This window comes from Ursus arctos, chromosome X (genome assembly GCF_023065955.2).
Source record: "Ursus arctos isolate Adak ecotype North America chromosome X, UrsArc2.0, whole genome shotgun sequence".
Lineage (NCBI taxonomy): Eukaryota > Metazoa > Chordata > Mammalia > Carnivora > Ursidae > Ursus > Ursus arctos.
Window position 1 is genome coordinate 74,579,386 of NC_079873.1, and position 17,869 is coordinate 74,597,254.

The following is a 17,869-nucleotide window of genomic DNA, read 5'->3' on the forward strand; positions in this document are numbered from 1 at the left end:
ATGAGATGGGTCTCAGTGGCACACAAGAAAAATCTAGGGGATAAATCAGATATTTTTCCTGTGTTTTCACTTTCTGGACCAATAAAATCAATGATTACTTGTAAGAGTTCAGACACAAGAAGCAAAAATGGCCACAGTATGCACAACCTAGTGAATCCACTGCAACTGATTGTCCAGAATTTACTACTCTTGAAAGCAGCTTTTCATATTCCTTTTAGGAATATATAGCTCATGTAGACAGCTCCACCCTAGAGGATGGTCAGATTAAACAGAAAGACAGATACATAAGCAAGTTTAACACTTACTACCAGCATCACACAAACCTTCATGATGAGGTGCATTGCAGGAGTACCTGCAGAAAGCCTGTGTGCTCCTGGATCTATCTTTATCCCCATTGTATAGATGAGGAATCTGAAGTTAGAGAGTTACACCCATGGGACTAATAGGTATCAGAGCTGGGGCTTGACTTCAGGTTTTCTTGGCTCCCAGTCCATTATTTTGTTTGCTGTCCTACAGGGAAAGTGTTAATAGAGCTTGGCCAGGTAGTAAATTTAACTCAGGGAAAAATGATAAACATGATATACAAATAAATTTTTTTCTGTGTATGCAGTAGCAAAATGCTCTGGTTCACATCTTTCTACTGAGAAGGAACTTTTCCCCTCAGCTTTGAAAGGGTTGCTTCTAAGTGTGTTGCTATGTGTTCAATGTTTCACATATTTCACTTCATCATTCTTTTCACTGCAAAGCAAACTAACACATTTGAGTAAAAATAATTTCCAAGTAAACTATTTTCCTGGGCAAAATAGTTTTAAAAGAAGTTCTATTTATCATTTGAAATTAGGATGAATATAATCACCAGCCAATTTTTATTTATTTTTAAAATTTTGTAGTAAAGTCAAACTTACAGGAAAGTTGCAAGGACAATACAGAAAACTTCTGATTGTCCTTTACCCAACTTCACCCTTCACTAGTATTTAATATCTTGTCATATTTGTTTTATTACTTTCTCTTTGTCTCTCTCTCCATGTGTGTGTGTGTATATATATATAGATAGATACATACATATATGTATCTATATATATCACATCTCTCTGTCTATATATATATAACATATATATATATAATTTATGTAAACTTTTTTTTCTGAAGAATTTGAGAATATGCATCATAAGGCCTTAATTATTCTGTGTGTTTTCCCTAAAACAGAAAATTATTTTATATAAGCACAGTGCAGTTACCAAATTCAGGAAATTTAATATTGATAAAATACTTTTATCTAACCTATGATCCATATTCTACTTTTGTCAGTTGACTCATTCGTGTCCATTTTCAGCATTTTCCCCTTTCTGTACAGAATTCAGTCTGATCTCGTGTATTGCATTTAGTTGTCATTTCTCTTTAGTCTTTAACCTGGAATAGTTCCTGAGCCTTATTTTTTTTTAATGATATTGACATTTTTTTAAAGAATGCAATTCAGCTTTTTACACAATATACCTAAATTTAGGTTTTTCTATTTCCTCATAATTAGAGTTGAGACCTCCCTAAATACTACAAAAGTGATGTTGTGTCCGTTTCAGGGAAGCACATCTAGAGGAACATGTTGTCTTCTTACCTTTTATTAATGAGGTTAATTTTGATCAACTTGTCAACAAATCATCTTTTTTCTCCACTATAGAGTTACTATCTCCCCCTTTCAACTAATAAAGAAACTGTTGGGAGACATTTTAAGACCATGCAAATATCATATTTCTTATCCATTCCCCCTACCTCACGTATAGATAGCATCAACTGATGATTCTTGCCTAAACCAATCTTTACTGTGTTGGTTACAAAATGGGTGCTTTCCTAAATCCACCACTTTCTCCATTCTTACTAGCTGACATAATATTTGTTTGTTTCCCTCTCTGTCTTTCTCTGTGTGTTTCTCTACTTATTATCACTATGGATTAATGGGTTCCTGTTTTATTCAATGGGTTATTATTCATTACCTTTCTTCTTTATTTTGATGCTCAACTTATACCAGATTTTCTCAGGAGAGGGGGAAGTTCCTTTCAAGCTGGTTACCTCAAAATCCATATTATTTTTTTTTTAGCACTTTCTTACTTTCTAGTAAAACAAAATACTCCAGGCTTATCTTGTACCTTCCCTCCCATAGCCTTGGCATCAGCCAATTCTCCAAGGAGTTGTAGTTCCTTTTAATGTGTAATGGTACTAAGAAACCAAGATCTAGACACTAAATGTATTATTGCTAAAGTGTCATATTGATACCTCTAATCTTAATCTTGTCTGTCCCTGTTATTTGTATTTTCCTTCTTCCACGGTGAGAACTCTGACTCCCTACAACATCATTTATTCACTTGCTCAACCCTGCAGTGCATATAAATAATTTCCGAATTTTTATTACAATAAATAAACAATCAAGAGAGTTCCAGCCAAATTTTGATTCCCCATTTCAGGTATGGGTATTCTCACAAGAACTCTGAAAATGGTTGGAAAAAAGGAGTAGGGTTTAAATCATCACTTAGGTTAGGATGATATTAAGCCTGTCATTTTTGCTTTTTTTTTTAAGATTTTATTTATTTATTTGAGAGAGACAGAGAGAGCACAAGTAGGAGGAAGGGCAGAGAGAGAGGGACAAGCAGACACCCCCTGTGAGCAGGGAATCTGACGTGAGGCTCGATCCCAGGACTCCAGGATCATGACCTGAGCCGAAGCAGATGCCTAATCGACTGAGCCACCCAGGCGCCCCCATTTCTGCTTTCTTAATATGGCAGGTCCATTGAGAAAGTAGCCTCCAATGTGACTCTTAGTTGCAGTTCCTGCCAGTCCTTTAATTAATAAAAATTGCATTGTATGCTTAAAAATCTATTCTTCTTACATGTGGAGTATTATGTCAAGTGTTCTTACTACAATAAAATAAAAATTAAAAGCCATCCTTATATTACAAAGAAACTTTGGGAAATATTATAGTTCTTAAGCACCATCTGAATGTTTATGTACTAAACATCCATAGTTTAAGAAGAGCTAGAGAAGATTAAGGTTCAGAAAATGAAAAAAGACAAAGAAAACCTATTCCAAATTCAAATACTCAAAGGAAGTCCAGAGTGCTCTAGAATACCCAGTCGGGATAAGAGTGTCACCCCTCCAAAAAACCAATTTTATAAAAACAAGCAAACTCTGAGCTCTCTTATTTAAGTGCAAAATATTTCAATAAATGAATACAGAGGAAAACATAAAAACAAAAGGAATGAACAAACAAAATCTATGGGCTCCACTCCCAGAAGAATACTCCAGTTTTGCATGAAAATTCATTCATAAAGGCAAAGAGTGATAAATTGGATTTTATTAAGTAAATATTTCATATAATTATGATATGACTACATTTAGATCTGCTATTTTGTTATTTTCTTTGGTTTTCTCTGCTATTGGTGCCTCTCTTCTCTCTTTACTGCCTTCTTTTGGGTTATTTGAATTATTTGAATATTATTTGAATATTTTCAAACTCCATTTTGATTTAGCTATTTGTTTTTTTAGCTATATCTCTTTATATTTTGTTAATGGTTATCCCAGAGAGTATAAGATACAACCTTAACTTCTCAGTCTACTTAGAATTAATATTGTACTGCTCCATGAAAAATGTAGAATCTTGAAACCACACAGGTCCATTAACCTCCCCTCCACATTCCTTGTGTTATAGTTGTCATAAATATTACATTTATATACATTATAAGCCCCACAAGACAATGCTATAACTTTTGCTTTAAGTAGTCACATGTATTTTAAACAAATTAAGAGAAAAATACAGTCTTCTGTATTTACCTAGGTATATATAAGCCTGGAGGAACATATAAGAGGAGCAGGAGCTGGCAGAAGAGACAGAAAAAGCAGCTATAAGTATAGGAGGAAGCCAGGAGAGTGTAGTCTAAGGGAAGCTAGGGGAGGAGAATGTTTCAAGAAGGAGGGAGTGATCAAAAGTGTTCTTAAAAATCAAATAAGAGGAATAAAAACTGTGCTAGGTGTGGCTACATGGGAGTAATTGGTGGTAATAAAAGATGATTTGGTAGAGTGAGATGGGCATGTATCAAATTGGTGTAGTTCAGTAAATGGTGGGGTAAAGGAAATAGAAATAGGGAAGATAGATAACTCTCAAGAAACTGTAGAGAAAAAGAAGAAAAGAGATAGGTTAATAGCTGGAGGGGGAAGTGGGGTCAAGGGAAAGTTTTAGTTGTTTTAATAGAACAGGCTGTGGATGTATGAAAGTTAGTAGGAGGGATTTGGTTGAAAGGATGAGGTTATATGTATAGAATAGAAAATGTGTAGTTGATGGTATAAGATTCCTGTGAAGATGTTGAGAGATAGGATAAAAGCTCAGGAGAAGGGTTATCTCTGAAAGATGATAGGATATACACAGAGGCAGGGTGGTGTACTTGATGTTGGGAACACGTGGGAGTTGGTATATGATAGCCTTTTTTTTTCCACTGAAAACCAAGAGATGATATCATCCTCTGTGAGTGAGGGGAGAGGAGGGTGTGTTGGAGTTTGAAGGAGAGTGGAGAAGATCTGGAATAGCAGTTGTAAGCAGAAATTAGTTGACCAGAGAGATGTAATATCCTCTTAGACCCCATTAAAGATGTTTTACTATGGAAGTTATTAAAAGACACATTGTTTTTTGGCTTTAGTTTTAGAAGCAGCTGGGTGATTGATTGCTTTACAGAAAGCAATATAACTATCAAGTGACCTGCATACTTGCAATGGCACGATGGCATAATAGATATTATGGGCCTAGAGCCAGATTGCTTGGGTTTAAATCCCAGTGCTACCACTTATTACTTATCTGACCTTGGAAGTTACTTAAATTCTGCATACTTCGATTTCCTCATCTGTAAAATAAGGACAATAATGTTAGTCCCTACTGATAGGGTTGCTGTGAGAATTAAGGGTTGTTGTGAGAATTAAAGTTAGTTAATATGTATGAAGTACTTAGCCTTGTACATAGTAAGCACTCAATAGCTTAATAGTTGTTAATTATTATTGTCTGATGATCAGACCATTCTCATTCTATTTCCAGTCTATGAGGGACCCTAAATTATAGTCAGAAGGTTGTTTTATGTCTTAAAATAAGAACATGGAGAGTTAGTTGGCTGATCAGACTCCCTGCTGTCCTGGATGTATCCATCTCTATTATACCTGCTGCTCCTAATTGTTACTTATATTTGTGGGTCAGAGCCCTTAGGATACATTTTGCAGGAATGTTGCTTGTAAATGTGTGCTTAATCATTGATGTGATGAATTTGAATAGAGACAAGTCAACATATAACTGAGGGCAGATGGAAGGCAGAATGTCTACATAATTTCATCTGGTGATAGCCAAAGTCATGAAATTGAATCATCACAATTAAATCAGAGGATTAGAGAATCTTGTATTTGGAAAGACCCTTTAAGGTCATTTGGTCTAATCTCCCACTAAACATTGTAATCCTCCCTGCAGCATCCATAGGAGAGAATATCAAGCCAGGTGGGAGAGAGATTATGGCAGATAAAAACAAAATGGCGTTCAAACAAAATAGGTTCTGGATAGTTTGGTTTTAAACCAGATCCACAGAAGACACAGCACCAGGAAAAGTCCAAGTAAAGTTGTAAAACTGTTTCTTTTCAGATACAGAAAACAAAGGCTGAAGACTCACTTGTCATTCTGCTGCTAACTTTTGTTTGCTAACTGACAATGGCACTCTACTTTGAATTTCTTTGTTCATCTGTGAAAAGAAAACACTATGTTTTTCCATCTCCCATGGATGTTTAAAAAAAGAGTTAATAAATAAACAAACAAAAACAAAAAAACCCCAAAAACAGACATCCTAAGATGGAAGGTGCTATGTCAATGTAAGTTGACTGAAAGTTCTTCTGTCTGTAGCCAAAGTGGTTTTGGGCTAAGAGCCTAGGCTGCCAACTTGGGTAACCTAATTTTTCCATGAACTTTGTGGTTGGTTTAGGGTAGAAAGTGTTTGTGACATTTTGGTTGACTAGGTTAGGGCTGGTCCTACATAGAAAGAAGTGGTATCTGATATTGGAAAATCTCAGAACCATTATCTATCTCTCCTTCTCCATGATCTCTTTCATCTGCTGTCAGATGCTTGAAATCTACCACTAGACATTAGTGACATGAATGGTACTTTAGAGTTTTAGCTTTTTGGCTAATGGAATTGATATCTGCTAAAAATTTTAATAACTCTGAGAAGGGTAATTCACTGTAGCAGTCACTTACCCATCAGTGGAAATGAGAATGTTGTGAAAGTTGGAATTGAAAGAAAAAGAGGACACTAAATGCCTGGGGAGGAGGGAAGTTTGAGGACACTGAAAGAAAATTGTTCATAGTTCACAATTTATCCTATGGCCAGCACTGCTATAGGAGTAAAACAGAGCGCAAGGGTTACACCTAAATATTCATTCCCCTATCTCCACCTAATTCCTATTCCCACCCCCCAGCTTTTTCCAAATTAGGAGGCAAATGAGCTCTGGGTTTTTTTCTTTTTTTTGAGGTTTTTATTTTATTTTATTTTATTAAGTTTTTATTTAAATTCCAATTAGCATATAGTGTAATATTAGTTTCAGGTGTACAGTATAGTGATTCAGCATTTTCATACAACACCCAGTACTCATCACAAGTGCATTCCTTAATCCCCATCACCTGTATAAACCCATCCTCCCACCAACATCCCCTCTGGAAACCATTAGCTTGTTCTCTATAATTAAGAGTCTGTTCCTTGGGTTGCCTCTCTCTTTTTTCCTTTTGCTTATTTGTTTTGTTTCTTAAATTCCACATATGAGTGGAATTATATGGTATTTGTCTTTCTCTGACTGACTTATTTCACTTAGCATCACACTCTTCAGCTCCATCGATGTTGTTGCAAATGGCAAGATTTCATTTTTTATGGCAAAGTAGTATTCCATTGTAGATATATATGACTTCTTTATCCATTCATCAGTCAATGGGTACTTGGGCTGTTCCCATAATTTGGCAATTGTAGATAATGCTGCTATAAACATCAGGGTGCATGTATCCTTTTGAATTAGTATTTTTTATTCTTTGGGTAAATACCTAGTGCAACAGATCCAATGGTAGTTCTATTTTTAACTTTTTGAGGAACCACTCTGTTTTGCAGAGTGCCTGCACCAGTTTGCATTCCCACCAACGATGTAAGAGGGTTCCCCTTTCTCTGCATCCTTGCCAATATCTGCTGTTTCCTGTGTTTTTGATGTTAGCCATTCTGACAGGTATGAGGTGACATCTCATTGTAGTTTGGATCTGCATTTCCCTCATGGTAAGTGATGTTGAGCATCTTTTCATGTGGCTGTTGGCCATCTGTATGTCTTCCTTGGAAAAATGTCTATTCATGTCTTCTGCCCGTTTTTACCTGTATTATTTGTTTTTTGGGTATTGAATTACATCAGTTCATTAGATAGTTTGGATACTTTATCAGATATGCCATTTGCAAGTATCTTCTCCCATTCGATATGTTCCCTTTTAGTTTTGTTGATCGTTTCCTTTGCTGTGCAGAAACTTTTCATTTTTTTTAAAAAAGCTTTTCATTTTGATGAAGCCCCATAGTTTATTTTTGCTTTTATTTCCCTTGCTTCAGGAGACATATCTAGAAAAAAGTTGCTATGGCTGATGTCAAAGAGGTTACTGCTTGTGTTCTTCTTTAGGATTTTAATGGTTCTCTGTCTCTCACATTTAGGTCTTTAATCCATTTTGAATTTATTTTTGTGTATGGTATAAGAGTGGTCCACTTTCTTTCTTTTGTATGTTGCTGTCCAGTTTTCCCAACACCATTTGTTGAAGAGACTTTTTCCTATTGGATATTCCTTCCTGCTTTGTCGAAGATTAACTGACCATATAGTTGTGGGATTACTTCTGGGTTTTCTATTCTGTTCTATTGATCTATGTGTGTATTTTTGTGCCAGTACCATACTGTTTTGATCACTACAGCTTTCTCATATAACTTGAAGTCTGGAATTATAATGCCTCTGGCTTTTGTTGTTGTTGTTGTTTTTCAGGACTGCATTGGCTATTTGGGGTTATTTGTGCTTCCATAGAAATTTTAGGATTGTTTACTCTAGCTCTGTGAAAATACTGTTGGTATCTTGATAGAGGTTGCATTAAATTTGTAGATTGCTTTGGGCAGTATAGACATTTTAATAATATTTGTCCTTCCAATGCATGAGCATGCAATGTTTTTTCCATTTTTTTGTGTTCTCTTCAATTTCTTTCATCAGTATTTTATAGTTTTCAGAGTACAGGTCTTTCACATCCTTGGTTAGGTTTATTTCTAGGTATCTTATTGTTTTCAGTGCAGTTGTAAATGGGATTGATTCCTTGATTTCTCTTTTTGCTGCTTCATTATTGGTGTATAGAAATACAACAGATTTCTGTACATTGGTTTTGTATCTTGCCACTTTACTGAATTTGTGGATCAGTTCTAGCAACTTTTTGGTGGAGTCTTTTGGGTTTTTCACAAGGAATATCATATCTGCAAATAGTGTAAGTTTGACTTCTTCCTTGCTGATTTAGATGCCTTTTATTTCTTTTTGTTGTCTGATTGCTGTGGGTAAGACTTCCAGTACTTGTTAAATGACAATGGTGAGAGGGGACATCCCTGTCTTGTTTCTGACTATAGAAGAAAATCTCAGTTGTTCCCTATTTAGGATATTAGCTGTGGGTTTTTCATATATGGCCTTTATGATGTTAAGGTATGTTCTCTATAATCCTACTTTGTTGACAGGTTTTTAAAATGATTTTATTTATTTATTTGAGAGAGAGAGATAGTACAAGCAGGAAGAAGGGCAGAGGGACAAGCAGACTCCTTGCTGAGTGGGTTGTTGCCTGATATGGGGCTCAATCTCAGGACCCTGAGATCATGACCTGAGCTGAAGTCAGACACTTAACCACCTAAGCCACCCAGGCACCCATGTTGAGAGTTTTTATCATGAATATCACAGATATTGTACTCTGCCAAATGCTTTTTCTGCATCTATTGAAAGCATCATATGTAAGGTTCTTATCCTTTCTTTTATTAATGTGGTGTATCACTTTGATTGATTTGCATTTATTGAACCACCCTTGCAACCCAGGAATAAATCCTACTTTATTGTGGTGAATGATTTTTTTAAAAACATATTGTTGGATTCAGTTTGCTAGTATTTTATTGAGAATTTTTGCAACCATGTTTATCAGGGATATTGGCCTGTAATTCTCTTTTTTTTTAGTGGAGTCTTTGTCTGGTTTTAGAAGCGTGGTGCACTGGGTGTTATACGCAACTAATGAATCATCGAACTTTACATCGGAAACCAGGGATGTACTGTATGGTGACTAACATAATGTAATAAAAAAACATTAAAAAAAAGAAGAAGCAGGGTAATGCTAGTCTCATAGAATGAATTTGGAAGTTTTCCTTCCTTTTCTATTTTTTGGAATAGTTTGAGAAGAATAGGTATTATCTCTTCTTTTTTTTTTTTTAAAGATTTTATTTATTTATTCGACAGAGATAGATACAGCTAGTGAGAGAGGAAACACAAGCAGGGGGAGTGGGAGAGGAAGAAGCAGGCTCATAGTTGAAGAGCCTGATGTGGGGCTCGATCCCACAATGCCGGGATCACGCCCTGAGCCGAAGGCAGACGATTAACCGCTGTGCCACCCAGGTACCCCAGGTATGATCTCTTCTTTAAATGGTTGGTAGAATTCCCCTCTGAAGCCATCTGGCCCTGGACTTTTGCTTTTTGGGAGTTTTTTGATTACTGATTCAATTTCTTTTCTGGTTATCACTTTGTTCAAGTTTTATATTTCTTCTTGTTTCAGTTTTGGTAGTTTATATGTTTCTAGTAATTTATTTCTTCCAGGTTATCCAATTTGGTGGCATATAATTTTTCATAATATTCTCTTATAATTGTTTGTATGTCTGTGGTGTTGGTTGGTTGGTATTTCTTTTCTCTCACTTATGATTTTATTTACTTGGGTATCTATCTTTTTTCTTTTTGATAAGTCTGGCTAAAGGCTTATCAATTTTATCATTTTTTTTCAAAGAAACAGGTCCTGGTTTCATTGATTTGTTCTATTGTTTTTTTGTTTTAAGTTTCTATGTCAATGTCAATTATTTCTTCTCTAATCTTTATTATTTCCTTCTTTCTGCTGGCTTTAGGTTTCGTTTACTGTTCTCTTTATAGTTCCTTAAAGGAGAAGCTAAAAGTAACAAAGACAAGGTAGGATCAGAGAAAATCTTCAGAAACAATAACAGAACAAGTAATAAAATTACACTAAATATATATCTATCAATAATTACTTTGAATTTAAATGGATAAAGACTGTAATCAAAAGACATAGGGTGTCAGAATGGATTTAAAAAAAAAAGACCCATCTATATGCTGCCTACAAGAGACTCATTTTAGACCGTAGATTGAAAGTGAGTGGGTAGAGAAATATTTACCATGTAAATGAATGTCGAAAGAAAGCCAGATTAGCAATAGTTACATTGGACAAACTGGACTTTAAAATAAAGACTGTAAAAAGAGACAAAGAAGGCCATTTATATTACCATAAAGGGGAAATCCAACAAGAAGATATAACAGGTGTAAATATTTATGCATCCAACATGGAAGCACCCAAATATATAAAACAATTAATAACAAACATGCAGGAACTAATCAATAATAATATAATAACAGAAAGGGACTTTAACACCTGACTTACATCACTGGACTGATCGTCTAAACAATATCAATAAGGAAACAATTGCTTTGGATGACATATTGGAACAGATGGACTTAAAAGATATGTTCTGAAGATTCTATTCTAAAACAGCAGAATATACATTCTTTTTAAGTGCACATGGAACATTCTCCAGAATAAATCACGTATTAGGTCACAAAATAAGCCTCAACAAATACAAAAATATTGCAATCATACCATACACCTTTTCTGAACATAATGCTATGAAACTAGAAGTCAACCACAAGAAAAAAAATCTGGATAGACCACAATTACATGGAGGTTAAAGAATATGCTACTAACCAATGAATGGGTTGAAATCAAAGAAGAAAGAAAAAAATTACATGGAAGCAAATGAAAATGAAAACACAATGGTCTAAAACCCTTGGGATGCAGCAAGAGGGAAGTATATAGCAATACAGGCCTACCTCAAGAAAGAAGAAAAATCTCAAATGAGCTCTGCTTTGATATTTTTTTTCACTTTAAAAAATATTTTAAATTATTTTGCATTTCCACATATACTTTTTCATTAAAGAGAAAAAATGATCCAGAACTGTGGTTGTGCAGGTGTTCAGTCTAAGGGAACTATTCAGTTTTATTAATCTTCAGCCACCCTGATTTATTTTAAGGATGTAAAAGATCCAAAGGCATGGATTAGAATTACTGAACAATGAGTAGTCCTAAAAGTTCATAGCAAGAGTAGGAAGACTTCTCAAGGATGGGAGACATTATTAAGTTTATGTTTTGATTTTAACTTTGAAAGTTAAGTTTCTACCTAAATAAAAAGATATTATGGTAAAATCACCACCAAGATAGTATAGAAAGGGCAATGTTGGTTATTGTAACTGAGGCCAATCTAGCATTATCTTCCTGTGGGCCTTTCATACTTCCCATACTGATGACACTGAACAAGAAATAAAGGGAACAATAGGTCACAGAATGGTTTAATTCAAACTATTCTGACAGTGAGAATCACTTCTTTATGGTGCACTTGTTTAAATTTGCAAGAGATTCTATTAATCTGGATCTAAAACATCTCAACACTGGGATAGATCTATTTTAATAATTTTAAGTTCATATTTTAAGAATCTATTATAACATAAGTTCAGACATACAGAGAAGTTGAAAAATTAGTACAAATAATTCTCATATTCTCTTCACCCAGATTTCCAGATTCCCCATATTTACCTTTTACCATTTTTATAGTTTCTATCTATATAAGTATGTGTGTGTCCTTCTAATGTGTCTTTTGTGGAAAAAGAAAAATAAATTGCATTTTAGAGTCTGATCTAGAATTACCCATTGAATTTACTTGTCATATCTCTTTAGTCTTCTTTAATCTAGAACAATTCTCAACCTTTCTTTGTTTTTCATGACCTTGACATTTTTTAAAAGGATTGGCCATTTATTTTGTAGAACGCTCTTCAATCTGTTTTTAGTTGCTGTTTCTTCTTGATTAGAGTCAGATTATGAGTCTGTTTTCAAGAATACCACAGAAGGGAGGATGTATTTTCCTCAGTGAACCATATTATTCGTTCTGTGTTTATTAGTTTGAAATCTATTGTAAGGAAGAACTTTCTTTCTTTCTTCCTTTCTTTCTTTCTTTCTTCAAACATTTACTTATATTAGTATTGACTTGTATATTCTCACTTTATTTTGTGGGTGAATCCATTGCTATAATTTTTTTTTGTTTAAATTGTCCCAGATTTGGCCAATGGGAGTCCTTCAGGTTGGCTCCTGTGTCCTCTTTGAGGTTACTTCATCATTCTTTAAGCAGTCTTTCTTTCTGGCACAACAAGTTCTTTTAAGGCTCATTTTCTACTTTCTCTGCCCCAGCTCTGGAATCAGCTCCAAGAACCTCTGGTTTCTTTTAACAAAAATTTATATTTAGAAACTCAGATTGGACACTAGTTTTGCTCATTAATATATGTTATTGTTTCTGAGCCCTTTAGCAGACAAAACTAGGAAATACATATATGTAGATGCATATGCATGTATGTATGTGTGTATCATCTTTCTATTATCTATCTATCTCTATCATCTTTTCATCTGTCATTTATCATTTATTTATCAATCATTCTATCTATTTATCTATCTAATCTATGTAACTTATCTATTGAAAAACATGAGCATATACTAATACCCTTACTACCAATCCAATGCCACTTAGTTCATTCTGCTCTTCTCCCTTTCCATATCTGTACCTCCTTTCTACAGTGAGAAAGGTCTCATTATCCAAAATATATTCATTTCTTTGCTCAGTCCTAGAGTATTCATAAAGTGTTTTCAGATTTGCTAATTATAGCACTGTGAAGAAACAAACCCACTTATGGTGGGTTACTATTTATAGTTCTTTTACCCTTAACTGGAATGTGTATAGTTAAAATAATGTATTCAAATGCTACTTGGGTTTGTTTGTTTATTTTTCCATTCAGAGTGATTACCTTATTCATTTTAAATGACATTAGGTTCATTTATTTTTGTTCATGTTGGGTTCTGCCTTATTTTTGCTGATTTCATTTAGTGATTTTCTGACTGAAACACTATCATGGTTCCAAGTCAGAAATCTACAAAAAAGCATATTCAGAGTAGTGAGACCCAACCCATCTCTTCTACTCTGTTTCTTTCTTCCCATCCTTTCTACCAATTCCCACACATCTCCTGTAGGTAATCAATCACATCATTTTATGTTTTACCTTTTCTGTGTTTCTTTTTGCACAAATTAATGTACTTGTGTATATTTTTTTCACGGACACAGAAAGGAGGGTAAAAACTTATTTCTTATTCTTCAATTTAAAAGTCTTGGATACTCTCCTAAGTGAACTCTCTGCTTGATTTTTAGTAGTCGCTCTCTTCCTGGTTACCTTTAGGGCTTGAACACATGGGCATGTTCTAATCTGCTTATTACAAAGAGCTTAGGCAGCCATGCAGCTTTCCATTTTGGCCTCACTTAAAGCTAATGTTTTTAGTACAGATGTACACAAGCCAGCAACAACTTGTTTGAGACAGAAATTGTTCAAATTACAAGAGTTAAGCAGAATAAAAAATAAAAATCCATCTTTAACTTCATTCATAAAGAGATAAAATTATATAAAGCAAATAAAATGAATCATAAGAAATGAAACTGCTTTAGACACATGTCAATCTCCTTCTATTGAAATATATTATTTATTTTAGCAGAGGCAGCTCTTATTTCAATATTAGAAAAATAATGTTATTTGTTTTCAGTATAAAATAACTCTCAGGTGGAATAGACACATTGATTTTTTTTTAAATGGATTTCAAATAAATCCTATGGCTTCGTAATGAAAACTTACAACATTCACCAGAATGTAGTAGTTATGTAAGCCAGTGTCTTCCCAAGGTAAGAGAAAATTGCATTCCCTTCTCTTTCATTGTTTTTTGTTGAACACAATTTGTCCATTCCGTTTGACTGGCCAATCTGATTGCAGCATTCTAAAACTCAGCTAGGTACAATATAGATTCACAGGTTTGACTTAGGAAAACCAAGCCCATACAGCACAATAATTGGATCCGCACGTTAATTAGATCCAGTAATAAAACTCAGCTTATTGTCACTGGGCTCTGGGCTGAAAGAACCTAGAAATAGGATGGCTTGATGTTCTGATTGACTGTGTACACTATTTTGTACCAGTGAGTAAGTTATAAGAAAGCAGAACAGCTGTACAACAGCTACAATGAATGCAAATATCTAGGAGTCTCCACAACAAAATAACAAAGATAGTGGAAGGATGTCCATTTTGATCAATAATATCCAGTCACCCACACCGGAAAATTCTCACACATGATAATCACTATTAAAGCTGTTTCCTTTTTGCCCAGTTGAAACGTTCAGTGTATAGATCCTGGTGTCCTGGGATCCAGCCCAACATCAGGCTCTCTGCTCGTATGGAGCCTCCCTCTCCCTCTCCTCCCTGCTCGTGCTCTCTCTTGCTATCTCTTTCTCTCTCTCTCTTTCTTTCTCTCAAATAAATAAATAAAATCTTAAAAAATAAAGTAAAATAAAATAAAGTAAACCTTTAAAAAGAGATGGAAGGGGGGTGTCTGGCTGGTTCAGTTGGTTAAGAGTCTGACTCTTGATATCAGCTCTGGTCTTGATCTCAGGGTCATGAGTTCAAGCCCCGCATTGGGCTCCATGCTGGGCATGGAGTCTACTGAAAAATAAAAGAGAGAGATGTGGGGACCAAAATAGTTTATGTTGCTGCAGTGTGGTCCTGGTCACACTACAGCAATATAAAATACACATAATGCCATTAGTGGTAGAAGTGTTCTCAGATCTGAGTATCTGAGCATGTATCCAAATTCTTTGCTAATAGTTTCATCTGTCTATTTTCTGCCCCCAGTTCAATCTGTTTTTTCAGTAAATGTGTACTGAATACCTACTATGTGCCAGGTGGCTGTGCTATGTACCCTTTTGACTAATATCTTACTTTCTTGGATGCATTATAGATGCGGTTACTAGATCAATATTGTCAGAAGAACACAGTTTGATTGTTTCAAAATCAGCCTCAAAAACTTTTGTTGATACCCCATTGTCTACCAATATAATCTTAACATTTTCTCTTAACATTTAGATCTCTCTGATATGTTTCTTTCCAGTTTTAGCTTCCACAGTTTCCCCGCTTGACTATAAGCTCCTTGGTTACAGTTTAGTTCATTTCAATGAATACTTATTGAGTATTTACTATGGCTGGTGACTGTGTTAGACAAGAGAAAAACATGGTGAATGAGACGGGAAACATTTTTGTTATAGTGGAGGAGCCTGACACAAGAAACAAATACTTCGAATATAATGTAACTAACTGTAATAACAAGGCTGAGGAGAGGGTACTAAGGAAGCACAAAGGAGGTGCCCTTAATTCAGCATGAGAGTTGAGGGAGGGTTTCTTAAACGAGTGCAGACCCCACACCTTATTCAACTTTACTTTCCCAGTGCCTAGCATAATTCTTAGCACATAGTAATTTGAATACATATATAATCCTTATACTATAGTCAATTTGGTAGACTCATCTTTCCCAAACAGTTGTTTTTCTCTTGCCTCTTTGCTTAGAATACCCTCTTTTTTTTATCACCATCTTTGCCTTTCAGAGGTCCAGATCAAATGCCACCTTCTCTATGATAGTTTTCCTGATTACTGAAACCAGTAAATAAGCATGAAATAAGATTATCCCCTATGAAAGAAAAGAATTACAATTTGTTCAAAGTGGAAAATATTCACTATCTATAGAAGTAATTAAAGAGATTATCATTAGTGTGCCTGAGTCTCTCAAGTAAAGCTCACTAGCTTAACTCTCCATCCTGAGACTGAGATCTGTATATTCAACTGCTAACTTAGTATTTCTATTTGGATGTCACACAAGCAACTGAAATGTAATCTGTCCCAAACAGAACTCATTATCTTTTCCATCCTACTAGTCTGTTTTTGTTCTAGTGAACACACCAGTGAATAGCATCACCTATCCAGTTGCTCAAGCCAAATATACAAAATCATCTTAGACTCATTCCACACCTCCTATTCAATCAGTTGTCACATTTTATTGATTTGACACCTAAATATTTTTCTCCATGTTTACTGCCACTACCTTGGCCACTCTTGCCTGGAATACTGCAAGAGCCTCTTGTCTGGTCTCCCTGCCTTCAGTCTTGTTTCCTTTCAAATACCAATCCATCCTGTAGCTAGAGAGATCCAAGAATGAAAAATTGATTAGGTCAGGCCTATCTTTAAAGCACTTCAGTAAACTGTAGTTGCCTTCAGGGCAAAGTCCAAAATCTTACACTGTCTTATAAAGCTTCTTATATCCAGCCTCATCTCTCCCAACTCTTCCCAACACTCTCTCCTTCCTAGTCTTCTTTAAGTTCACACTGAGCAATTTCTCATATCATGGCCTTTAATCATGCTGCTTCTTCTGTCTGAAACACTATTTTCCTTGATCTTTGTGGCTGGTTCTTATTTATCCTTTAGATGTCACTGCTTCAGGAAGGCTTTCCAAAAATTCAAAGATAGTAGCTGTAGTCTTTTTGAGCTCCTATAACAAAATACCAGAAACTGGGTGGCTTATAAGCAACAGAAATTTATTTCTTACCATTTTGAAGGCTGGAAGTCTAAAATCAGGGAGCCAGCATGGTTGGGTTCTGGTGAAGGTCCTCTTCCAGGTTTCAGACTTCTTGTTGTGTCCTCCATGGTTAACTGTCCCCCAGGAGTTAACTCTCCGGGGCCTCTTTTATAAGGGTGCTAATTCCATTATTAAGGGCTCTGTCTCATGACCTCATCCCCCACAAAGGCTCCACCTTCTGATATTTCCACCTTGGCCATTAGGCTTTCAATATATGAATTTTGGGAGGATAGAAACATTCAGACTGTAGCTAATAGATGACCCAGTTAATTCTCCTGATGCTGGTTCCATACTCACCTAGCAACCTCCTGGTAATGATATAAGCTTACCTCATTATATTTTCCTTTATCAGATAGACTAAGATATTATTTAAAATTTCTGGAATATTTCTTCTAACAAAAAATGTAAAAATTTCAAACCTTGACATTCTGGTTTATGCATCAGTCTGTATAAACTAAGCTAGACAACATCTCTACCTTGCCTCTCCCTAACTTTACAAATCACAACTAGAAGTGATGCTGCCTTCCTCACCACTTTGACAACACTTAGCTTGTAGCACCACTCCTGACCTTCTCTCATACCTTAGACATATTGTCTCATCTCTTCTGTTCATCATGCCTTGTTCATTTTTGTAAAAAATAGAATGCATAAATGCTCAATAAGTATTCACTGACTCTGCTAAAACGCAAGAAATAATTAAAAGTGACATACTTAACCTTATTGATTCTACTTCCAAACTCTATTCAGGGCATTCTCTCCTTTCTAACACCACTGGCACTATTACCAGATCTTATCCATTTTCCCCCTGGGTTACTGTAATAGTTTCTTTACTTTACTGGTATATATGTCTATAATTTTTCCCTCTAACACTGTATTCTCCTCCTTGATGTCAGGGTGTTTAAACCACTTCAACAACTTCTTATTTTCCTCAGAGAAATAAACAAACTATTAAAATGGCTTCTAAGGACCTTCATG